Source organism: Marmota flaviventris, chromosome 15 (genome assembly GCF_047511675.1).
Source record: "Marmota flaviventris isolate mMarFla1 chromosome 15, mMarFla1.hap1, whole genome shotgun sequence".
Lineage (NCBI taxonomy): Eukaryota > Metazoa > Chordata > Mammalia > Rodentia > Sciuridae > Marmota > Marmota flaviventris.
Genome location: NC_092512.1, coordinates 62,767,580 through 62,794,065, shown reverse-complemented (window position 1 = coordinate 62,794,065; position 26,486 = coordinate 62,767,580). Strand labels below are relative to the sequence as shown.

The window sequence follows — 26,486 nt, the reverse complement described above, 5'->3', positions numbered from 1 at the left end:
ATCTCCACACATTTGTGAATTTTCCAATTTCCCTCTGCTGACTTCTAGTTTCATTTCATTGTGATCAGAAAGGATGCTTCATATGATTTCAATACACTCAAATCTGATAATTCTGCTGTGCTGGAAGAAATGTTCTTTCAATGTCTTTAAACAGTACTGTAGTCCATTTATATGGACTACAGTACTGTTTAAGTCCTATGTTTTGGTTTTTTGTTGTTGTTGTTTTGTTTTGCTTTTTTGGTGTGTATACCAGGGATTGCACCCGGAGTTGTTTAACCACCAAGTCACATTCCCAGCCCTTTATATTTTTATTGTAAATTGCTTAGGGCCTTGCTAAATAGCAGAAGCTGGCCTTGCACTTGCAATCCTCCTGCCTCAGCCTCCCAAGCTTCTCAAGTTGCTGGGATTACAGGTGCGCATCACCACACATGGCTGTTTTCCTTACTGATGTTCTGTCTGGATAGCTTATCCATTATTGAAAATATGATATTGAAATCTCCTACTATTATCCTCTTATTTCTCCTATTGGTTCTGTTAATATTGCTTCATGTTTCAGTGATCTGAGTCTGGGTGCATATGTAACTGTTCTTTATTCCTGATAAAATGACATGGGGCATGGGGTTAGAAATGATGGGTGGAATGTGATGATCATTATTATCCAAAGTACACGTATGAAGACACGAATTGGTGTGAATATACTTTGTATACAACCAGATATATGAAAAATTGTGCTCTATATGTATAATAAGAATTGTAATTTTTTTTAAAAAAATCACCTGACTTTGAGATTTGCTGACTCCTTGCTCTGCTGCTGAAATCCCTAGCATATCTTTTGATTTAGTTACCACATTCTTAGCTCCAAAATGTGTTTGGTTCTTTGTTGATATTATCATTTTTCCTGAGGCACCTTTATGATGGTAGGTTTGAATTCTTTGTGAACAATTTGTGTAACTCCACATTTTAAAGACTGGTTCCTGAATAGTCTGTTCCTTTGATTTTGCCATGTTGTCCTGATTCCTTACGTGCCTCATAACTTTTTGGGGGGATTAAAACATGACAATCAGAGAGAAAGAGCCACATCTACTAGGCTTTCTGTAATGATGCTATATAGAGAAAAATCTCCACTAATCATCCTGATTAGATTCTGGGTACTCACTGAACTTTTTCTGTGGATGCATCTTTTCTAGACTTTTATGTGTAAATTCTTAGAAGGATTTGTAGGTTTCCATTTTTATAGATCTTACAATCTTTTGCTCTTTCTGATATCTCTCTGTGGTACCTCAAGTTCTCTGGAGCTGCTGCAAGCTACCCAGCTCAAGAAGCACTAGCCAGAACATCCTTTGAGCAGCTCTCCAAAGAGCTGAAATCATTCTAGTCTACCCCTTTGCCTCTGACACTAAGTAGAGGAAGACAAACTTATCAGTTACTGTTTGATCAACCACAGGCCCTTTAGAACAGAAGCATGTCATTCAGCTCTTTGCTCTCAGTGGTTCCCATACATCTAGAGTATGCTGGCTCCCATTACAGGTCTGAGAACAGCATGACAGAAACCAGTCCCTTGGCAGTAAACTGAGAGGTTAAAACACTAGACAGTATGCTGACTCCTGTCACATGTTCCAACACAGGGGAAAGACAGAAACCAAACCTTTGGGCAGCCAGGTGAAAAATCAAAATACTGGATACACTCCCAACTTGGATTTCTCTAAGGGGAAGATGGAAATTGGTATGGTTTTTTTCCTACTCATTCCATGCTGAGCCAGGTGAAGGGACTATGAGGCATACATGTCTAAACTGTCAATGTTCCAACCTAGTAACCTCTTCTATAAGTGCCTATATTCTGTTACAATAGACACCAGATCCTTGGGCATACCCTTGCAAATCCTGAATGTTGCATATATTTCAGTTTTCTCTTTCCCTCCCCAGGAAGAAACCAGGAGCAGGATTTCCTCTCCACACCATGCCGAGCTAGGGAATGGTCTATAATGAGCAAATGCCATTAGTTTTCCTTCCATTGTCCAGGCAGCTACTTTAATGATTGCTCAGGGTCTAGGAGCCCCTCAACTATTTTCTGCAATTCTCACAAAGAGAATTTATGAATGAATTGTTGAGTCAGTATCTCCATGAGAAGGAAGTGCCTAGCACCCAACTTCATTTTTCTGCCTAGCTATATTCCCTGACTACAACCCCCAATAAAATATTGAAAAGAAATAATATAACACAATTCTTAAGGGAAAAGTAAGATTTAGGTTTTTGAAAAAAATACAAATTCTTGAGAGAGCACAAATACTACTTAATCATATTAATCCAGAAGAAAGAAATCAAATACCTTTTCTCTGTGTTCAAACATGAGTTCCCCTAGCAGACTTTCTCCCGAACACAATTTTTTTTGGCAGGATCGGGGTACTGAGGATTGAACTCAGGGGCACTCAACCACTGAGCCACATCCCCAGCCCTATTTTGTGTTTTATTTAGAGACAGGGTCTCACAGAGTTGCTTAGTGCCTCACCTTTGCTGAGGCTGACTTTGAACTCGCAATCCTCCTGCCTCAACCTCCCAAGCTGCTAGGGATTACAGGTATGTGCCACAGCACCCAGCATATAAACAAATTTTTTACTTTAAACTTTCAGCCATTTTATCAATAAAACAAAGTACATGATAAAAATAAAATATAAAGCAAGCTGTAGTATCAACAACTACACTGAAAAGAATGTTATTTGGGAGTCTAGAACTATTTCTATTTTTGGTTCTACCATTGCCTAAGTATAAGATCTGACTGTCTTCATGAAAAATAAATTGAGGGGCTGGGGATGTGGCTCAAGCGGTAGCGCGCTCGCCTGGCATGCGTGGCTGGGGTTCGATCCTCAGCACCACATACAAACAAAGATGTTGTGTCCACCGAAAACTAAAAAAAATGAATAAATATTAAAAAAAGAAAAAGAAATTGGACCAACTTAATGAGTAGTTTTCTAACTTTTCTCCTCCATAAAAGTATCTCTTCAAACAAATTTAAGTATTATGAACAACTCTATGGTTACTAATACTGAACAACTCAAGTCTAGAAAAGAAATGGGCTTCAAAATTTTTTTAAGCTATGACCAAAATTTTTACTTTTGTAAAAACTTAGTTTCAGAGCCGTCTCTAAATAAAATACAAAAACTGGTGATGTGGCTCAGTGGCCTAGTGCCCCTCAGTTCAATCACTGGTCCCCCAGCCACACAAACACACCGGAAAAAAAAACCCCACAAAAACACTTAGATACAGGTTTTCTTTAAATGTGTTGATTTTAACTTTCACCATTATATTAAGAAACAAAGTATTCCTCCATGATTTTACTTTCTTGGCCTCATTTCATCCAATTTCTTTCCAACCACAATCCACTTGTTATTTGCCAGCCAGGTTATATGTTTCTGTGCCTTCATATTTTTGGAAAAGGTATCTTCTTTTAATTGAATATCCTTCCATGACTTCTCACCTATCAAAATTAAGGCACCAAAAACATTCAATAAATGGTTCTGACAAAACTGGAAATTCATATGTAGCAAAACGAAATTAAACCTCTGTGTCTCACCCTGCACAAAAATCAACTCAAAATGGATCAAACTAGAACAGAGACCCTGCACCTAATAGAAGAAAAAGTAGGCCCAAATCTTCACCATGTTGGCCTAGGATCTGATTTCCTTAACAAGACCCCTAAAGCACAAGAAGTAAAATCAAGCATCAATAAATGGAATGAATTCAAATTAAAAAGCTTCTTTTCAGCAAAGGAAACAATAATGTGAGGAAAGAGATTACAGATTGCCAGAAAAATCTACCATATGCACCTCCCACAAAGCATTAATCTCTAGAATATATTAACAACCAAAAAATAAATAACCCAATCAATAAATGGGCTAAGGAACTGAACAGACACTTCACAGAACAAGAAATACAATCCATCAACAAACATGAAAAAGTATTCAACATCTCTGGCAATTAGAGAAATGCAAATCAAAAGTACACTAAGATTTATCTCACTACAGTCAAAATGGCAATCATCACGAATACAGGCAACAATAAATATTGGTGAGGATGTGGAGAAAAAGGTACACACTGCTGGTGGGACTGCAAATTGGTACAACCACTATGAAAAGCAGTATGGAGATTCTTCAGAAAACTTGGAATGGAACCACCATTTGACCCAGGTATCCCACTCCTCAGTTTATACTCAAAGAACTCAGTATACTACAGTAATGCAGCCTCGTCAATGTTAATAGCAGCTCAATTCACAACAGCTAAACTATGGAACTAACCTAGATGTCCTTCAATAGGGGAATGGATAAAGAAAATGTGGTATATATATTCAATGGACTATTACTCAGCTTCGAAGAAGAATGAAATTATGGCATTTACCAATAAATGGATGGAGTTGGAGAATATCATGTCAAGCAAAATAAGCCAATCCCCAGAAACCAAAGGCTGAATGTTTCCTCTAATATGCAGACACTATTTCCCAATAAAGGCACTAGAGAAGAACAGAGTTACCTTAGATTAGGTAGAGGGAGGTGAAGGGAGGGATGGAGAGGGGAGGGGATGTGGGGATAGGAAGGATAGTAGAACAAAACAGACATTATTACTTTATGTATATATGTAATTGCATGACCAATGTGATTCTACAACACGTACACTTAAAAAATGAGAAAATATATCCCATCTATCTACAATATATCAAAGTGCATAAATGCATTCTACTGTCAATATAACTAATTAAAACAAATTTAAAAAATCCTAGTCAACTTTGAGGCTTAGCTCAAGTGCCACTTTTTTAGTCTTTGATGACCTCAATCTAACATTATTTGTTCCTCTCAACCCAGCAGTTTTACTTTCCTTATGCTACAGCTAGTACACATTTACCTCCAATACTTAAGGGTAGAACCCACAATTTCTTATTTATGTAGCATAAATGCTTTATCCTCAAAGACATCAAATGTTTACTATTATCAGTAAACAATATATCTTTAAATATTTATTGAAAAAAATAAATAAATAAATATTTATTGAAAAGATCAAAATACTGTAAAAGCAAGTCTATAATTTTGAATCTAATTGCAAAAAACCTTGCAAGGGAATAATAAATGTTTGTATTATTTTTCTGAAGGGTTCTATTAACTCATATGGTATACTGTATTTAGATAGTCTTAAAATATTGATAAATTCAACTTATATTAAAATTGAGTAGTGTTCATCAAACTGTAGGAATGGAGTGATAAAGAGAAAACACAACAGGGGAGAAATTATTTTCAGTTCTTACAAGTGGAAAGGAGTTAGTGGGCTGAGTATGGTGGGAAAAGGGGGAAGAGATTTAAAATTAAACATTCATAAGAATTAAATATAAGGAAACAACTGAAAACTATTTCACATAAGATGATCACATAAAAAACATGCTCATGACAATGGTAACCAACAAAAAGCAATATATAATTACATGAAAATAAAGACAAATACATATGAATGATCAGATGATTAATTAATATACTAAATTGGCATTTCATAGAAAATTTTAATCTCTAATCCTGCAATTATTTTTCCCCAATGTGTAAAAATTTCTGAAGGGTCAGCACTCAGGGACAAAAACAAGAACATTTTCAACATCACCAAGTAAATTTAAAACAACTTCAGTCCCATAAGCAGTGGTATTTGAGTAAGCTGGGTGAACCACACACTCGAGAACAAAGCCGGTATGGAATAGACAGAAGCATAAAACCACAAAAATCAAACTTTCCAGCATAATATTTGCGGTATGTTAATTGTAACATTAAGTTACTGAAATTAAAAAAAAAAAAAAAGCAAAATCTGCTTGTGAGAAATAGACAGTAATCTATAAGAATAAGTATCAGGACTATGGTCACTCCTGAGTGCATCAGGTAAATGAGGTCAGAAAGACACATCAGAATTGCCCAGTGCCTATTCATTCATTTGGAGAGGCATTTAGATTATTGTTATTTAAATTTATAGCATAAAACAATTTCAAAAATCATCTTTGCTTCTTCACACTGTATCACTAATCCACTCAGATTTTCAACTAAGCAAATAAAAATCTTATTCTTAATCATGTAATACAACTATTAAATACTTGGGCAAGCTGGAATCATATGGCAGCAAGACTTTAAAAGGAAACAGAAGGGAAATAAATCCGGTAGGCAGCCTGTTCACCCACAGAGTTCACAAGGAATCCTCCACTCAGTAGGTTAAACACATTCACCAAGCTTGGGGATCACTCTCACTGAGGAGATGTAGCCCAAGGTGACTTACTCCCAGGAAGGCAGTGAGAGAAACCTAAGCAGCTGGGAAATTTAATTTTGGAAGCTATAAGCCTCTACTGCCTCCTCACAGTGGGGAAACGCTCTCACCTTCAGGCTCTCAATTATCATCAACAATCAAAGATTCACCTGGAGTCAGTATTCCATTACTGACCTATGATGTATTTTTTGTGAAACCATTTCTTTTTTTTTTTTTTTAATTGGTTGTTCAAAACATTACAAAGCTCTTGACATATCACATTTCATACATTTGATTCAGGAGGGTTTTGAACTCCCAATTTTACCCCAAATACAGATTGCAGAATCACGTCGGTTACACATCTACATTTTTACATAATGCCCTATTAGTAACTGTTGTATTCTGCTACCTTTCCTATCCTCTACTATCTCCCCTCCCCTCCCCTCCCACCTTCTCTCTCTACCCCATCTACTGTAATTCATTTCTCTCCTTGTTTATTTTCCCATTCCCCTCACAACCTCTTATATGTACTTTTGTATAACAATGAGGATCTCCCTCCATTACCATGCAATTTCCCTTTTCTCTCCCTTTCCCTCCCACCTCATGTATCTGTTTAATGTTAATCTTTTCTTCCTGCTCTTCCTCCCTGCTTTGTTCTTAGTTGCTCTCATTATATCAAAGAAGACATTTGGTATTTGTTTTTTAGGGATTGGCTAGCTTCACTAAGCATAATCTGCTCTAGTGCCATCCATTTCCCTGCAAATTCCATGATTTTGTCATTTTTTAGTGCTGTATAATACTCCATTGTGTATAAATGCCACATTTTTTTTATCCATTCATCTATTGAAGGGCATCTAGGTTGGTTCCACAGTCTTGCTATTGTGAATTGTGCTGCTATGAACATCGATGTAGCAGTATCCCTGCAGTACGCTCTTTTAAGGTCTTCAGGGAATAGTCCAAGAAGGGCAATAGCTGGGTCAAATGGTGGTTCCATTCCCAGCTTTCCCAGGAATCTCCATACTGCTTTCCAAATTGGCCGCACCAGTTTGCAGTCCCACCAGCAATGTACAAGAGTACCCTTTTCCCCACATCCTCTCCAGCACTTGTTGTTGTTTGACTTCATAATGGCTGCCAATCTTACTGGAGTGAGATGGTATCTTAGGGTGGTTTTGATTTGCATTTCTCTGACTGCTAGTGATGGTGAGCATTTTTTCATGTACTTGTTGACTGATTGTATGTCCTCCTCTGAGAAGTGTCTGTTCAGGTCCTTGGCCCATTTGTTGATTGGGTTATTTGTTTTCTTATTGTTTAATTTTTTGAGTTCTTTGTATACTCTGGATATTAGGGCTCTATCTGAAGTGTGAGGAGTAAAAATTTGTTCCCATGATGTAGGCTCCCTATTTACCTCTCTTATTGTTTCTCTTGCTGAGAAAAAAACTTTTCAGTTTAAGTAGGTCCCATTTGTTGATTCTTGTTATTAACTTTTGTGCTATGGGTGTCCTATTAAGGAATTTGGAGCCCGACCCCACAATATGTAGATCGGAGCCAACTTTTTCTTCTATCAGACGTAGAGTCTCTAATTTGATATCTAGCTCCTTGATCCACTTTGAGTTAACTTTTGTGCATGGCGAGAGGAGGGGATTCAGTTTCATATGGATTTCCAGTTTTCCCAACACCATTTGTTGAAGATGCTATCCTTCCTCCATTGCATGCTTTCAGCTCCTTTATCAAATATAAGATAGCTGTAGCTTTGTGGAGTGAAACCATTTCTAACACCAAATGTGTGGAGTCTGCTGAACATCAACCAACTATCCAACAAGAACTTAGTATTTAACAACTCAACTCTGATACCAGACACAATCAGCACAGACTCCACAAGTTCAGGGCTCTGTCCCATAACAATAAACTAAGGGATCCTATAATCCCCTCAAATTCAATAATTTAACAGAACTCCTCACAGAATTCAACAAAATTTTACTTACACTTACCAGTTTATAAAAAGAATATAACTCAGGAACAGCCAAATGGAACACATATATATAAATCAAGGGAAGGAGCAGGAGGTGATGGGATATATAAATAATCCCGATAAACAGCTATAATTAAAGAAATCTTCTCCCCTCCCTCATCCTTTTGTTTTCCTAGTTTAGTCTGAAGAACTCCCCCAATATGACTTAGAAAATGTTCCCTTTTTTACTTATGACAAAGCCAGACAATGAATTCACAAATTCCCATTTCTTGCCATAGTTAGCTGAACAGTTTTCACCTCAGTGTTCAAAAAATATTCATAACCTAAACTTTGCTTGTACTTCTCTTTCCTTCAAGACAAAACTTAACTTTGATCTACCCTCAGCCTAAGCCAACATATAGTCCCTATTATGCCTCCTAAGATCAGGCTGACTTCATGGTAAAACATTATCTGACCTGAGATCTGACTTGCCACTTGCCGTCCTGCCCTTCCCCAAAAACTTCCTTTTCTAATCTGCTCCTTCCTATGAAATGCACCCCTTTTCTGCCCAGATGCTTGCAGATCTTAGACTTGGTACTCTCCCCTCTTGGAATACTCCTTTACAATAAAGCCACTTCTTACCTAAATCTGCATTTGTTTTGACAGTCTAAAACAATTACCCTCTCAGAAAGGATAACATTTTTTCCTTCCGTTACAATTCCAACCACATCTACCTGTACATACCTACCTTTCCAGTGCTTTCCTTGTAAAAAACTCCTTCCATGGCCACTATGAGCATGCTAGCATACTTACCTTGCAGGGGAGGCTAGCCAGGAAGAAATAACCAAACCTTCAACAACATCCTTTTGCAAGCTCAAGATAGATTTTGAGTTACAGGGCTCAGTATTTCTGCCTCCCAAAGTTATTCATTTAGGTTTAAATGAGAAATTCATGTTTGAAAAACCACTCAAATGAAGTATTTATGTTCTAGGAAGAAAACTATAAGGCATTTATCTCTCCTACCTCAAAGCAAGTGTCTAACCCTTTCAAACAATAAACATGTCATTTAATTAATATTTCCATAACAAATCATTTATTAAATAATGGGTCACATGTGAATCTCGTCTCATCCCATGGGAATTAGGATTAAAACAGGATACAGAACAGAGTTATCCTGTCAAGCCATTTCCCAGCTTCCTACAGATCTCCCAGTACTTGTATATTACAGAGGCTGAAACAGAGCCTGTAAATTATATTTAAATAATTAAATATAATCTGACACTAAGTCAAAGTATCAGAAATATGTGGCCCTTTTTGAAGAACCACAAAGCTACCCTTGGGAAATCTTTTCAATTATGACTGGAATGTCAAAACGACCACTGAGATTTAAGAGGATTCTGAAAATAACTATTACATCAGGGAAGAATTCTCATTTTACCTCACCCTCCTATCAAGCAGCATTACTGCAAGGCCTAAACTACAGAATTTTGTTCCTAGGCCTTTGTTTCAGCTGACCAATCAATATAACTTCTACTTTGCCTGAAATCAGCAGGCAAGAGTCACAGTGGCTATCTACCCTACCAAAGTTTGATCACAGCTCTCCCAATCATAAAAGCTATTTTTCTCTGTCCTAATTCTATGGAAAGAATTGGTGCTCTCATACTATTCTTAAGCCAAGTTTGGCCCACTCTTATACTCTATGCAACCTTCTTGACACTCTTCATGCCTTATGAAAGACTGCTAAACCCAGTCTTTCCCTGGGCCTTGGAAAATAATCCCCAAATTAGTTTCTATTCAGAGATTTCTCAGGGATTGGGGTAGTATCAAGGTATTTTCAAGACATCTAAAGTACCTTTTTTTGTTAAGAATATGAAGTTTCTGATTTGTTCCTCAACCTCCCCACCCAGGTTAGTGTAGAATCTTTAAACATGTGCACAGAGAAAAGGCCTCCATAACTTAAACGATGTATATGGTATTTTGGAACATCAAGTTAATTTCCTTTCTATCTGCAAACACATTGGTAAATTCCCAAATGATACCACCTGGAATGGCAATACTGACTGACTTCACTCCTTGAACCAACCACTACAACTGGTTTCCTGCAACAATTAAGTGACTGGGTTAAATAATATTTGTTTTTGTTTTTTGCTTTTTCATGGTATATTTCTTTATTTATAAACATCCACTTTGGTTTTTGTCAACGTCGTTTTACAGTTTTCAGTGCACGGGTATTACATGCATTTTTGTTACCTAAGTAATTTACATGTACTTGTTATTTTCAAAAGTATTGGTTTTGTTAAGGTTCTTTTTTCAATTATTTTATTGTTAATATATTGATTTTGTATATAGGCTTTTCATCCTGAACTTTTTAAACAATTTTTTTAATTTGTTTTAATTAAACATGTCAGTAGAATGCATTTATGCACCTTGATATATCGTACATAAAAGGGGTATAATTTCTCATTTTTCTGTTTATACATGTTGTAGAGTCACATCAGTCATGCTTGTTTGTTTTAATCTGAGGCTATTTTAAAATATTTGTGACAATGCAAATTCAGGACTGCAGAATCACTAACCATAAAAAAAGAAAAAAATACAGTGTCAAGACTCCAAAGATCTGAGTTCTAATCCCAGGTCGGCCATCAACTTAAGCTGCTTTCCAGGGTCTTGTCTTAATGTATAATACATTTAATCAACAACAAATAAAATTTTATCTGAGGCAGAAAGTCTACTTCCTATTACTATCTACTACTACAAGCTCTATTCCCCTTAACTTTAACCACAAAAGGTTTGAACATTCTAGTCCCATAAATTATTTTCAGATGGATGCAACATATCAAACTATTTTCTTATTTAAACAAAAAAGTAGCTTAATTAGCTTCAATTATTGTGAAATGAAAAATAATACAAAATCTTTTACATTGACACAGAAAACTATAACACACAAAGCAGTAGCCTAAAGTACTATCATATGGTATCAAAGTAAAACAGAATTTAAGGTCCTGAAACAGTGGTTCTTCAACTTTACAGTGCATAAGAATAATCTGGAAATCTAAATAACAGATTTCTAACTCCGTGCAGCAGAAACTGAAACAGTAGGCACAAGACTGGGAAACAGGTAGGGTCCAGGAATTTGAACTTTAATTCTTTGTATACAATCAGGGTCTAATGGACCTCCTTATTTAAGCAGTATTATTCTATGACTTTTACTTTTCCTTAGCAATTTTTTCAAAGAAAAATGGAAAATTTTTTTCAATAAAATAAAATCATTATCTTACAAATACCATCAAGGTTTGCTAGAAATTTTTATAAGTCTAAAAATCTATACAAGATGAAATCTTAGTGAACTTATTTTTTCCTACATCTTGAAACATTTTTTGCTATTTTATCAATCTAGAAATTTATCATTATTCATTGGTTATTCCAAACTATGCTATACTAAAATGACAACAAAAATAGAGTTGTTGCATGATGATGCAACAGTGAAATAAATTATTACATTAGTCATCTTTCAGTTTGTATTGCCCAGAGAAAGCAACCTTTACAAGGTATAGGTCTAGAAATAGCACTTTTGTAGTCTCTTTATGTTTTAAAGCCTTCAGTGAACCCAACAGAAAATTAAAGCTTTTTTTTTTTTCATTTTCATCCACAGTGTCAGAAAAAAAGCTAAAGAGAGGAAGATGAAGAAATTTACTGAAAAAATTAGAAAATGCATGCAAAAAGACAAATAGCTACATTTTAGAATCTTAATAAGAAAACTGACCATAAACAAGATCTCAGATTATCAGTTTTTAGATTATGATATTTTAATTGAAATTCCTCAAACCTAAGAATCAATAAGCAAACAATATATTTCTAATTAATAAAAGAAATACTTTTCATTCAGTTATTCTGCAGGAAGGACGTTATCATGCAATATTTTGAAGTAAGCACTGAACCATCCTGTTTTACGAAAAGGATCGTATAATCTTTTTTCATCTTTTCCATCTGCATACCAAAATTTGCTTGGCATGATTTCTAAGAGGTCAAATGAAGATAGGTATATAAACAAAGGTGAACTGGGTGGAAACAGTAATGTAAAAATTTAAAAAAATTCATTGCACAGATTATTCTCGCTGGTATTTATAAACACACATGTGAAAATTCTTTAAAAGTAAAGAGCAAACATGGTCAGCCTCTCTTCAAAACCATGGTCCATTAATATTTTCAAAAGTACTGCATTTTATGATCGAAAAAATGCAAAAATTACCAAATAATAATGATGGCCTCTTATAGAGATATATTTCAAATCTGGAATCCATATTATGTTTTGACCACACAAGTGCAAGAAGAACCAAAAGCAATGATATGCTAGGACGTACTGGAGATGAATTTGAAATCTGAAATCATCTTTATAAGATACTTTCATTCATTATGTGCAATTAGTTCAATTCAAAGATTTGCTCATTTCAGCAATATATATTTTCAAAAGCAGGAAAATTTGGAATAATGTGGGTTGTGTTGAAAATGTTCTTAAAATTTCTAGTAAAATTGTTTCTCTCTTAATTTTAATTTTGTAAATTATTCATAAAATGTAATGACAACAAAGATTTCTAATAAAGTAAGGACTAATAAGCATTATGGGTTGTTCCTATATGGTGTCAAGGAACACACTTTGATAAAGTCCTTTAAACAGTTTTCCAGAGCACTGTCTCAAATCAACTAATCATCAGATCAGAATTACCTGGGGCACCAGTTAAAAATAGTTCCCCAGGCTGACACAGATTTCATGAAAGGTCTTTGAAAGTATTCTTTTTAATAAATATCCAGGGAGAATTTGAAGATCAGCCATTGAAAAATGTAGCAATATGAAGTCAACTCCATAATTTTTTCTTGCCAATGGGATTATATTTCTTTCTTACTGAACCAACAAAAAAACAAACGTCTAACAACACTCTGACAGCATGACTTTGAGAAACATCTACACATTACTAGTAAGAGTGTAAACCAGCACAATTCAGGTAGAAAATGAGCTTACAGTATCTGCCAAAATTATAAATTAAAATACTCTATGACCCAGCAACATTACTTCAGATCTTAAGTCTACAAATATAACTTTTTAATATCAGCATTACAAATATACTTTTGCACAGGGAAAAGAACATGAAAATTTTACTCACTGCTCCACTGATTACAATAGCAAAAGATCTAAAAGTTATATATATACTAAAACAGCTCCAAAATATTGTCACTAACTCGAAAAAATAAAAGCACTGTAGAGTAACATATAAAGCATAACATTTGTGTTAAAGGGAAGGATGGAAATATATTTATACATCTGCCTGAATAGATACAAAATATCCCTGAATGGGCACCTAGGAAGCTTAAAACAGTTGGCTGCTTACCAAAAGGAATATGGTTGGCTAGAACACACAAAGGAAGGTTTTATAATGTATCTAGCAGATGGAGGATTATATGCCGAATGCATTTATTATTGCTTACATTTTGAGCTTACTGCCTCAAACACTACGTTTCCAAAATGCACTGGCAACACTTGCTAAGAAATTAATAAATGCCAATACAACTATTACTAACATTTTAAAGTTGTTTAGGGGAGTCTTTTTAGAAATCTCTTGGCATTTAATTTACTACTTTATTATGGAGTGACTATTTACCAAAATTCTTAAATCATTCCACTTATTTTAATTTTGTGGCCGAGACCAATTAATCTGTAATATTTCGGTACCATTAAAGGCACAAAAGTTGATAGACCTTAGTTGGTAATAGAAAAATTAAAAAAAAAAAAAAATACCTTTTACAGTTGCCCTCCACCTCAAACAGGAAAATATAAACAATGAATAAATTCCAGTAATTTAACCAATCATGTTTACATTTAAAACTCAAGATAACTTACAAGGCCTGCAGCTGTTGTCAAAGTAACTTTCGTTTCTAAGCAATTGTTCTCTTAAATAAGTGGATAAGAATTTGGTAACGCAAGTGTACTTCCTAAATAATGAACAGAAGGGGGGGTACAAACAGTACATATGTATGCAGATACTCTATATGGACTCAAAAACCCTAGAAAATGCCTTTCGAAAACTGACATATTAGAATATTCGACGATTCATTAATTGTGCTTTGATGAACCTGAAAACTTTCCATATCCGTACGCCTCCACTTTCCCATTATTAGAAGGAAACCCTGACGTGAAAGCTCTGAGTCACCAGATCTCCAGAGAGATTTCCTTGTGAACACACCCTACAGGAACAACGTTTCTCCTTTGGCTCCAACTTCTTCCCAAATAAGCGCCCAGCAAACAACCTCTCCCCCACCGCCTTCAGGAACCGAGGCTTCGCCCACTAAACAAACACCCCGTCCCCCGTCCAGATCCCGGACGTGCCGCCTGCGCCGCCGAGGAAGGTGATCGAGGACGTACGGATCCCAGGGGCGCACCGAGGCCAGCAGCTGTTTTTCTACCCACCTCTGGAGACCTTATCCCGGAGGGACAAGGAGGACAGAGAGACCCGTCCCCGAGAAGTCGCTGGGCTGTGGCGGGGGCTGCTGGCTCCGCCCCAGGCCGGGCCTCTAGGCAGCCCGCCCACCCCACCCCCCACCCTCAACCCGAGCGGGACCCTGTGCTGGGGACTCAGGGGCTGGCAGGGCTGCCGCTCAGGAAAACTTCCCCCCAGGTCCGGCTGGGCGCGAGGAGGGGCGCAGAACCCCCCGAGGAGGGGCGTCGCGGCCACCGCCGTGGCCATCCGAACACCGTTATGACCTGTACGTGCTCCGTTAAGTAGCTCGGGACCCCGGGGTCCCCAAGACTCGACGCTTTGTCCCTGCGCCCGGGACGTACCTGCTTTCCGTCGCAGCAGCTCACCTAGGACACCAACACCCGCTCGCCGCCGCCTCCGGTCACTGGCACCGACTTCCGAGACCCGGGGGAACGAGAGCGGCGCGCGCCCGAGACCGCCCTCAAGGAGCGTCACGGCGCCGCCCCCGCCTTCCGCCCGCGCAAGCGCGCGGCGCCGGGCGCTCCCGTCGCCCTGGTAACGGGCGGCGAGGATGGGGAGGGGCGCGGGGTCCTGGCGGCCGCCCGGGGTCTGCCTCTCCGGTCTGGTTTCTGCCTGCTGTATCCGACGCCGCGCAGCTTCTCGGTTACGCTCAGGACCTTCTCCGCCTCCCACGGTTCGTGCCTTAGGATCGCGTGTCTCTGGCTCCCGGTTCTGTTTCTGCGTGTGATGACAGTTCCCGTCACCTTCAACACAAAGAGATCCCTACAAGCCGCGCTTCCTCTTTGGAGGTTTCCTCACCCAGTCTTCCCCTTCCACCCCTGCTGTCCTGTGACTGTCCTCTTGCTTGACTTCTCCAACTGGAGCCCAGAAACATTCATCCCACTATTTTTTCTCAGTTCCAATCCTATTTTTCTCCTTCAATTTTTTTAAGGCTTTTATTACTCTTTGTTCACCTGAGCTAATGTTCATTGCCTGTTGAGGGTTATGTGTGGTGTTTTGCAAAAATAATAGCTGTATCCTAATATAAAAACATAAAATCTATGATTTCATGAGTGTTAATTATGTGCCAAAAATTGTAAGAGCTAGTCTTTACGGTAATCTATAAGATAGATACAACCCACCATTACAAAGAAACTGAATATTACCTTATCATGGAATACTGTAGTGTCCTTGAGAAAATAGCGTTAACATACAAGCAGTTTATTTATAGCTAAATTGTTTAGTGTTACAATAACCTAATCTGTGGTAAGACTACTAAAAATCTGAGCATAAAAGACATGGCAGATAAAATAAAAACCTCTGCCCCCAGGGAAATCATGCCTTAGCTGATGAAATAAACATTTAAAAACAATTATACTATAGCAGGACATAGTGATGCATGCCTGTAATCCTAGTGATTGTGGAGACTAAGGCAGGAGGATTGCCAGTTGGAGGCCAGCCTCAGCAATTTAGCAAAAACCTCAGCAACTTAGCGAGGCCCTGTCTCAAAATTAAAAAAAAAAAAAAAATTAAAAAGGATGGGGTTATAAAGTGACCCTGGGTTCAATCCCCAGAACAATATATATATATATATATATATATATATATATATATATATATATATATATATATATATGAATGGGAAAGGAAGAAATAAAACGTTTGTTCTCAGATGACATAATTGTCTACGTAGAAAATTCTTGAGAATTGGCAAATTAATAAAACTAACCAGCAATTATAGCAAGTTGTAGAATACAAGGTTGACAACAAAAGTCAATTGTTTAGTTTTTTGTTTTGGTTTTGTACTGGAGGTTGAAACTCCTGCAGCGCATTACCACTGAGCTACATCCCCAGCCCTTTCTCTTTTAGGTCCTCACTAGGTTGCTTAGGTTGACCTTGAACTTGCCATCTTCCTGCCTCAGCCTCCTGAGTCAGAGATTACAGACATGAACCACCCCACCTGGCAATTGTTTTCTTATGTACTGGAGATAGACAATTGGAAATTGGAATTAAAACACAATGCCAATTATCTTAGCACCAAAATAAAATGAAATACTTAGCTATAAATTTAATGAAATGTACATAAGGTCTATGCAAGGAAAACTATAAAGTTCTACTGAAAAAAAATTAAATCTAAATAAATTGAAAGATATTCCGTGTTCATGGATAGGAAGATGAATATTGTTAAGATTTCAGTTCCTCCCAACTTGATCTATAGATCTGACACAATCTCAGGCAAAATGCCAACAAATCATTTTGTGGATTACAGAAAAAATGAAGGAACCAAGAGCTAACACAATTCCAAAAAAGAGAAAGTATGAAACCTGACAGTACTGTTTTAGTTTGGCTTCTATAACAAATTACCAAGGACTAGATGGCTTAAAAAATCAAGATATATAGATGTATATATCTTACAGTTCTGGAAACTGGGAGGGTCAAGATCCTTGTGCCTGAGGATCTGGGGTCTGGTAAGGGTCCACTTCCTGGTTTGAAGATAGCCACTTTGCATTGTATCTTCATGTGGCTGAGAACAGGAAAAGAGTATGTTCTCTGCTGTTAATTATTATAAAGGCACTAGTGTTACCATTAGTGCTCCACCTCTTGACCTAATTATCTCCCAAAGGGCCCATCTCCAAATACCATCCCACTTCGTAATAGCCTTCAACATATGAATTTAGGGAGAGGAACATAAACATTCTGTCCATGATAGTACTCAACTTTAAAACTTACTATAAAGCTGTAATAATCAAGAGGAAGTAATTTTGGCAAAAGAAAATACATCAATGGAGCACAATACAAAGCCCAGAAATAGACCCAACAAATGCATTCAATAGGTCTTGGGCAAAGGAGCAAAAGCATTCAGAGGAAAAAGAAAAGTCTTGCTGGGGATGTAGCTCAAAGGGAAAGAACATGCTTAGCAGGCATGGGACTCTGTTTGAGCCCCAGCACCCCAGGAAGGCACAAAGGGGAAGAAAAGGAAAAGTTTCCTCAACAAATGGTGCTGAAACAACTAGACTTCTGTCTATAAAAAAAAAAAAAAAATGAATCTAGACATAGACCAAAACCCTTTATAAAAATTACCTTGAAATGGATCATACACCTAGATTTAAAATGTAAAACTATCTAGAAGATAACAAAGGAGAAAATTTAGTTGACCTTGGGTTTGGTCAAGAGGTTTTAGACACAGCAACAGTGTAATCCATGGAAGAAAATATCAAGTTGGACATCATTAAAATGAAAAATTGCTCTGTGAAAGACACTGTTAGGAGAAGATAAGCTACAGACCAAAAGAAAATATTTGCAAAAAAAATCCAATAAAGGATTTATATTCAAAATATACATATCACAGTTAAACTCAATAAGAAAACAAGACAATTAAAAATTGTACAAAACCCTGAACAAATAGCTCATCAAAGAAGAAGTGGATGGCAAAAAAAAAAAAAAAAAAAAAAATACATGAAAAGAAATTCAGAACTCCAAACAGGCATAAATGTAAGCATCTCTGCTTCAAGTTGCAAAGTAATCAGTCTTTTATAAATGAAAGAATGTGTTAGCCTAAAAAGGTAGAAATAAAAACAAGAACTACTTGGATAATTGCAAACATACTATAAACCTGTTGAATTGTCAGCAATGTTGAGAATTCCTGAAGAATATTAAGAGATTTACTTTTGGGAAGGTACCCTCCAGATACATTTATCACATAAAATTTCTATTTTTAAAATGGATATAGTTTAAAAGTATGAAATATGTTAAATCTGTATTAAAATAACTTGTTTAGATAAAAATAGAAGTTCAATATCATACAACATTAGGTAATTACAAATTAAAATAATGAAAGCATACTATATACCTATTAGAATGGTTAGAATCCAAAACAATGACAATACTAAGTGCCAACTATGGTGTGGAGCAGCAGAAACTCATTCATTGCTGGTTGGGATGCAAAATGGTCTGGCCACTTTGGAGGACAATTTGGAAGTTTCTTAAAAGCTAAACATAATTTTGTCATTTGAATCATTATTCATGTTCCTGGGCATTTATTCAAATTAGTTGATAAGTTATATCCACACAAAGACTGTGCATGAATATTTACAGCAGCAATAACGCTGCTATATGAATAAACATAATTGCCAAAAAATTGGAAACAACCAAGATGTCTTTCAATAGGTAAATGGAATAACAAACTGTGGTACATCCATACAATGGATTCAGCAATAAAAAATGTCTTTAAAAGACACAAAAAGGTGTAAGAGAATCCTAAATGCATTTTACCAAGTTAAAGAAGCCAGTCTGGCTACATGCTGTATGATTTCAACATTATGAATTCCAGAAAGGACGAAATTATGATGAAGTCATATTCTGTATGATACTATAATGGTAGTTTTATGACATTGTACATTTGTCAAAACCAAAAGATAGTGTGGGGAATACATACGTGTGTGTGTGTGTGTGTGTTTGTGTGTGTATGTGTTTATTGGGTCTTTGTCCCCAGTTTCTAGCATAGACCTTCAAAAACAATTGCAGTTTCCTGAGTGATAAGAATGCTATGTGAATGAGCTTATTCATGGCAGGCAATTAAGGTAGAGGAGCTCTAGAAAGCGCCAAGGTGGAAGCCAGTCACCAGTATGTGATTAGGGCTGAAACTCCACACCATTGCTGACCTCTGGAAAGGGAGATCTCTGAGTTTATATACTTTGAGTTTTATATATATCTGAGTTTTATATCTTTGAGTTTATATACTTGGAAAATGATTCAATCAATCATGCCCCTCTAAGGAAACCTCACCCAAAAAAAAGAAAAAAAAAAAATCTGGATGCCAAAGCTGGACGGAACTTTCTGGTTGGTGAATGTAACAGTATATCTTAGAGAGTGGTAGAACTTTTCAAACCATTGCCTAGGTACCTTTTCATCTATTTGTTTCCTTTACAATAAAATTGTAATCATATGTATATGCTTTCAGTAGAATCAGTGAGTCATTCAAACTAACTGTTGAACTTGAAAATGGGGGTTATGGGAAACTTCAAATTTGTAGCCAAATTGGACTGCAGTGTGGGCAGCATGAGGACCGCCCCCTTGTAGCTGGAATAGAGGGCAGTTTGTGGGAGACCTTCCTCTATCTTGTGGGAACTGATGTGAACTCTTGGTAGTCAGTGTCAGGATTGAATTGAATTCTAGGACACTCAGTTGGTGTCAGAGAGTTGTTCACAGAACAGAACACACTGTACAAAACACAGACTGGATTATGATGTAAACTACGAGCTTTATTAAGTATTATATAAATATTGGTTCATCAATTATAACAAATGTACCTCATTAATATATACTTATAATAGGAGAAATCATGTTGAGTACAGGGAGTGTATGGAAATTCATCGTACTATGTGGTCAACTTTTCTGTAAATCTAAATCTAGGTCCCTAATAAAATTGTCCTCAATTCCAGCTGCAAGTGGCATCCTCATGCTGCCCACACCGTGGTTTCTACTTGACTATAAATTTGAAGGTTCTCAAAACCCTCCTTCAAGTTCAACCTAAAGCTATTTTAAAAAATAAAGATAATAAACATTTAAAAGAAGTAATTAGGACTGGGGTTGTGGCTCAGTGGCAGAGTGCTTGCCTGGCATGTGTGAGGCACTGGGTTTGATTCTCAGCACCCCAAATAAATAAATAAAATAAAGATCCATTGACAACTAAAAAAAAAAAAAAAGAAGAAGAAGAAGTAATTAAGTGTGCCTGGTAGGGAAAATGCCTGTAATCCCTGTGGCTCCAGAGGCTGAGGCAAGCAGACCCCAAGTTCCAGGATAGCCTCAGCAATTTAGCAAGACTGTAGGCAACTTATTGAGACCCTGTCTCAAAATAAAAAATGAAAAGGATGTAGCTCAGTGGCAAAGCACCCCTGGGTCCAGTTCCCAGTACTATAATAAAAAAGAAATACAAAGGGGGGGGGGGCTGGAACTAAAAGAAGATGAAGTAATTATACAAAGTAGTGGATATTTGAATTAAAGGTTAAAGTCCAAAGCAGAAGGCTGCACCTGCTAAGCCTATGGGGAGACTTCCTTTGCCTGGGCTATAAGAATGGTGTAAAAATAGAAAAAGAACCACGATTGAAGTGGGGAGATCACAGGTGAGACATAAAGCCAGACAGGGAATGAGAGGCTTGCTCTTTTATATCACTTTGCTCTTGCGAGAACTCATGAATTCTATAAAACCAATATGAGTATCTTCTGATGGAAGTGCCATCAATGACCCAACCACCTTCACCTAGCCACCTCCTTTTAAAGGTTCTACCACCTCTTAATATCAACACACTTAGGGATCAATGCATCCAAACCATGACATAGACTTGTCTTCATATCCAATCCATCCTCTAGGCAGTAACCAGAGTAATAATTCTAAATGCAAAACTAATCATGTTACTCTTTTTTCAGTAGCTTCAATACAGTCCCCTCCCCCTACTTTCCCAGCTTCAATTTAAGCCATTCCTTCTCCTCCCAGGTCTTCTGGCCACAATGGCCTTTCAGCTCCTGGAATGCACCAAGGGTCAATTCAACTCCAGTGCTTTTACTTTTGCTGTTCTCTTTGCCTGGGGCATTTTTCCTCCATCCATCCCTTGGCTAATTCTACTCTTCAGCTTAAAAGCTACATTAGGGAGCTATGAAAAGACATTATAATGGAATCAAAATTATTCTAGCAGATCAAAGAATGCTTCTCGGAAGATGTAGCTTTTAAGCTGAAGAGTAGAATTAGCCAAGTGTTGGTGGAAAAGTGCTCCTGGCAAAGAAAACAGCAAAGGCATAAGCCCGGGTGTTGAATTGACCCTTGGTTCATTCCAAGAGCTGAAAGACCATTGTGGCTGGAAGACCTGGGAGGAGAAGGTGTGGCTTAAATTGAAGCTGGGGAAGTAGGAGTGTTATCGTGATGGCAAAACCAGACCTGGTTGTGAAATAAAATTATAAAAATGGTATGGTGAGAAACCAATGTCTGGGGAAAGTGTCAATCATCCTGAAGTGGGCACCCCCTTTCTCCACAGAAAAGCCCTCTTCACCATGGCTGATTTTGGGGCTGTCAGCAAAAGAGTCTCTGCAAAAGAGACCAATGTAGATAAACTTCCTATTTTCGTGTCACCCTGTTTACTTGGCCACTGGCAGAGAAAATACCAGCACTCCATTTGCTGGACACCCCCTTACTAGTTTTCACAAACGTATCAAGTATAGTACTTTGAAGAAATGTGCAAACAAGGCCTCTAGCCTTGAGCTGGGGCTTCACAGAGATGTCTTCATTTTTAAGATAAGCTACAATTGGGCTCCATGGTAACAGCTGGCAGGGGGAGGAAAGAAAGGGGAGAAGAAGCTCTCCCCTTCTCAGGTGTTGTCCTTGAAGAGTTAACTTGCCCAGAATAGTGAAAGAAAAATCTGCTTTTATGTGAACTTCTGCAGACTGTGAACTTCTGAGCCCCTCCCCTTACATGCTGGGTATAAAACTCTGAAACTCTCTGAACTTGGGGCTCAGGGGATTAATTGATTACAGCAAAGGCTGTACCCTCTGGACCTGGCTGCAGCCAAATAAAACTGTTTCCTGCTATCTTCGGTGCTTTGCCTCGTTTGTCCCTACAACAGTCCATTCCCCGCCCCACCCCCCAGCCTTTCTCCAGGAAGCCTAATTAACCATGGTTCTCTACCTTTTGGATTATAAATAACTGCCCTAGGAGTCTCATCACTCCCTCTTATCTGTTTCTGTAAGCATGCTTTATGTTAGATATGCTGCCTGCACAAGGTCTTCAGCCACACAGATTGGAATTTTTTTTTTTTTAAAGAGGAAAAAAGCCCCAATGATAGGATGGGTCTAAGATGACACCAAATAATCTGTAAATGTTGTGAGAAACTATGGATCAGGGCTCAGAATTTCGAGTTTGGTTTTCCTCTGAGCCTACCAATGATAAATAAAGTTGGAGTTGTCATCCTCTCTAAGCACTGCTTGCTACTTCTCCACCTCTCTGTTTCCCACAAAACTTACCATCTACAGGTGCTGGTTCATTGTCTCCATTTGGCAAAAAATTGAAGAACAGGACACAGATAGCAAGCAAGTAGTAGGTTTATTGCAAAAGCGATAGAGACAGATTTCTCAGAAGAGAAAGGGCTGCAGAGCTGGGAATCTGGTGGGGGAGTTTGGGCTTTTTCTTTTTCTGGCCTCTGGAATTTCCTCCTTATCTCCTTCCCTGTTCACACTTTCCTCACTATTATTGGTTGGTGCCCCCTCTGTCCTGTGATTTTTGCTTTTTCTATTGGATTCCCCATTTCGGAGCACAAGGATTGAGTGTCTGTCTGAATGGGTCTCCTGCTTATGTCCAACTCCAGCCAGGAGTTAAACTCTTTAGAAGACCCTCTCCGTGCTCCTTTGTTCTGGACCTGCCCCCTACCTCCTCATACTTGCCACCTTGCCCTGGCTGCCTAGGCCATTCTACATGTCCCTCAGGGAGGACTGCACCAAAGCCACTGAAAAAGAGTAACATGATGAGATTTGCATTTAGAATTATTACTGCCTAGAGGATGGATTGGATATGAAGAGAAGTCTGCGTCATGGTTTAGGTGTGTTGGTATTAAGTGTGTTGGTATTAAGAGGTGGTAGTAAAGCTGGGGGACCTAGTGTGTTGGTATTAAGAGGTGGTAGTAAAGCTGGGGGACAAAAAGGCAGTCAATATAAATAATTTTTAAAAATGTGTCGTGTTGGGAAGGTGGGGGCTAGTTGGAAAGAAAATCAAATGCTGTCCTTTTCCTGTCGTCCTTCCCAAGCCCTTTCCCCGACTCCTGCTCCAACCTGCTGCTAACTTAAGCTGCCCCAGGAATTGTTCCTCTCCTTAAGGAGTTGTAAAAGTTGTTAATTAATGCCTCCTTCAGTGTCCCTCTTTGGCCTAGTCACCTGTGCAGGATGGGGAGAGATAAGGTGGGGAAAGGGCAGAACAAGGAAAACCTAAAATATATAAAAGGGCCTGGACACTCCCACTTCTTGGAATACTAGGATACCAGCTATGGCCCCTTCTCCCTCCCAGGAGAAGTCTGTGTTACTTTTTTTTTAAAAAAATAAAACTTGTTTCTACGATTGCCTAGCCACTTCTCCAGCGTTTAATCTTCACATCTGGGAAGCAGATGTGACGGTAACTGGTGATGTCAGTAGAATCTTTAAAAGGTGGCAGATAGGAGAAGGTGTTAAGGTCATTAGTGGCACTGCGGTCAGAAGATATTAATGTTGGTCTTGTAAAATTCATGAGTTCTTGCAAGAGCAAGGTGATAGAGAAGAGCAAGCCTCTCGTTCCCTTCTGGATTTCTGTCTCACCTGTGATCTCCCCACTTCCATAGTAGTTCCCTTTCCATTTTTATGCCATTCTTATAGCCTACGCAAAAGAAGTCTCACCAGAGGCTTAGCAGGTGGGGACTTCTGCTGTTGGACTTTCAGCCTCCAAAACTGTGAGCTAAATTAAGCTCTTTATGTTATAAAGTATCCATCCTCAGATACTTTGTAATAGAACAGAAAATGGACTAATACAGTCTGGAATGTGATGATACATATACTAGGAAACTACTGCATAGTCATGATGTGTCCATTATAGTGAAGATGAAGAGAATTAAAAGATTTAGAAATATTAGAATAACAAATCAGGAAGACTTTGTGGCTGTTCAGATATGGACTAATTATAGGAAGTTATCTAAAATGAGCATCAGGTTTCTGACATGAACAAGGAGGTAGAGGGCTATGGGTGTGGCTCCGTGGTAGAATGTTTGCCTGGAATGCCTGAGGACTGACCTGCTGAGGACTGACCAAAAATACAAAAAGAAAAAAAAAAAAAAAAAAACAACAAGGAACAGGTAGATATTGGTACATGTACTGAGGTTAGGCACACTAAGATATAGAAAGATTAGAAGACTGTTTTGGGATTTATTACATTTGAAGCTGCATGTAACTTAATAGTAGTGGTAGGCTCAAAGACAGAAATATTAAAGACAGAAGTCAAAAGAAACAGAAAAAAAGTGGGATAAAGATAAGAAATTATTAAAAATCCATCATTAATCTTTTCTAACAAGATATTGAGTTCATAAAAGAGGATCAGAAAGATATTTTGAAAGTATGTTCAAAATGCTATGAAATTAAGAAGTACTATTATAAAATTACAAAATGTAAAAAAATTATAGACCGTTTGAAAGATAAAGTCAATGAAATCTTTCATAAATGAGAACTAAAATTTAAAACATGGTAAGTAAGTAGAGAAAAAATAAGATCATTAATGGATCCAAGAAGTACATCATCCAAATACTAACATTTGAATTAGAAATAAAGAGGAGGAAATTATCAAACTATTGCAAGAACAGTTATCAGAGCTGGAGAATAGGTATCTCCAGCTTGATAGAATGCAATGATTGCCCAGAATAATTAAAGAAAGACTGTACTATAATACACTATTGCAGCATTTTAGATCATTAGAGGGGGAAAAAAATTCTGAAAATTCACAGAAAGAGGGGTCACATGAGTGGAAATCAGAATGACGTTGGACTTCTTAACAGAAAAGTTATAATAGAGTTAAATAGAGGATAATGGTGTGACACATTCAAAATTATAGGGGAATGTGATTTCTAATCTACAAGTCTATACTGAGCCAATCCATATGATTCAAGAACAATAGAATGAAAATACCTAATCCAAGTGAGGAATTAAAAAGTTTCAGTCTCATACTCCCTTTGTCAGGCAGTTAAGCGTTTGCTCTACAAAAATGAAACTACAACAAGTAAAAGGAAAAGAGGGTGAGAAAGTTCCTACAACACAGGAGTTCCAGGGAGAGGCATAGGGTCTTTTTTAAGGGAGAGCATGGGTGACAATTATATTGGGGGCATCAAAATAAAAAATCCGGGTTGGAATTGAATGGTAGATGGTTCTAGGCATAATGTCTTCAAGACAAGCAATATGTTTGAACAAACTGGGGGATTCTTTTTTTCTAGTACAAAGTAGGAAGATAAATTAATTCTGAGAGAACTTAGAATTCAAAACAGCAAAAAATTAGCTATGCAAATAAATCAAGAAAGGTAATCATATCACTCTATATGACTTATCTTCAAATAATATTTGTGTAAGTATAAAGAAATCAGCATGTTATCAGTGTGGGCCCAAACCATGATTGTAAGTTAACTACAGATACTAATTTAAGTTATTATCCAGAACATGTTTCTTTTGTCAGGATTTTCAGGAGTGTGATACAAAAATAAATATACAAACATGAATATACTCTAACAATTACCATGGTAGAGTAGGACTATTGAATGATATTATTGCATATAAAATCTCTTTAATTTCCATACCATGCTTAAAGTATAAGAACTCTAAATTCAAAAGGATGGCACTAGTCTCTTCCTACTTCATAATGGTTCTCATGGGTAGGAGTAAAGATGAAAATAATTATCATAAATTTTTATTTAATTTTCAGAACTGGGAATATGGTCTTCTTAAGATCCCTGAAATATGGGCTGCAGTTGTAGCTGACTAGTAGAGCATTTGCCTAGCATGTGTGAGGCCCTGGTTCAATCCCCAGCATCACATAAAACTAAATAAACACACATCTACAACTAAGAATATTTAAAAGATTAAAAAAAGACCCCTGAAATATTAGTATAATACTATGAAAATCAAAATTGTTGCTCTTTCTAAAGCTTTTATTTCTCCATAAACCTCAAGAGAGTCAATCATGTAAGGTCACTTGGTGAATTACACAACTTCCTCTTCATTTGAAAAATCTCAGCCACATGACCAACCAGCCAGCCCCAAACTCCTTGTG

General features: G+C 37.5%; 1 protein-coding gene and 1 long non-coding RNA gene across 3 annotated transcripts in view; one reads left to right on the top strand and one right to left on the bottom strand.

Moving 5' to 3' along the window:
• Positions 1-15,152, bottom strand: part of Sdcbp (syndecan binding protein) — a 33,823-nt gene extending 18,671 nt beyond the window's left edge. The window contains exon 1 of one of the 2 annotated variants that reach the window (XM_027932804.2): positions 15,036-15,152. The gene's annotated coding sequence lies outside the window, so the exon portion shown is untranslated. The remainder of the gene's footprint in view (positions 1-15,035) is intronic. The other variant, XM_027932803.2, reaches the window with a different exon arrangement.
• On the top strand, positions 14,358-15,738 carry LOC139702092 (uncharacterized). Its single transcript, XR_011704688.1, has 2 exons — positions 14,358-14,602; positions 14,872-15,738. It is a non-coding gene; the product is annotated as an uncharacterized lncRNA (long non-coding RNA).
• The last annotated feature ends 10,748 nt before the right edge of the window (positions 15,739-26,486 follow it).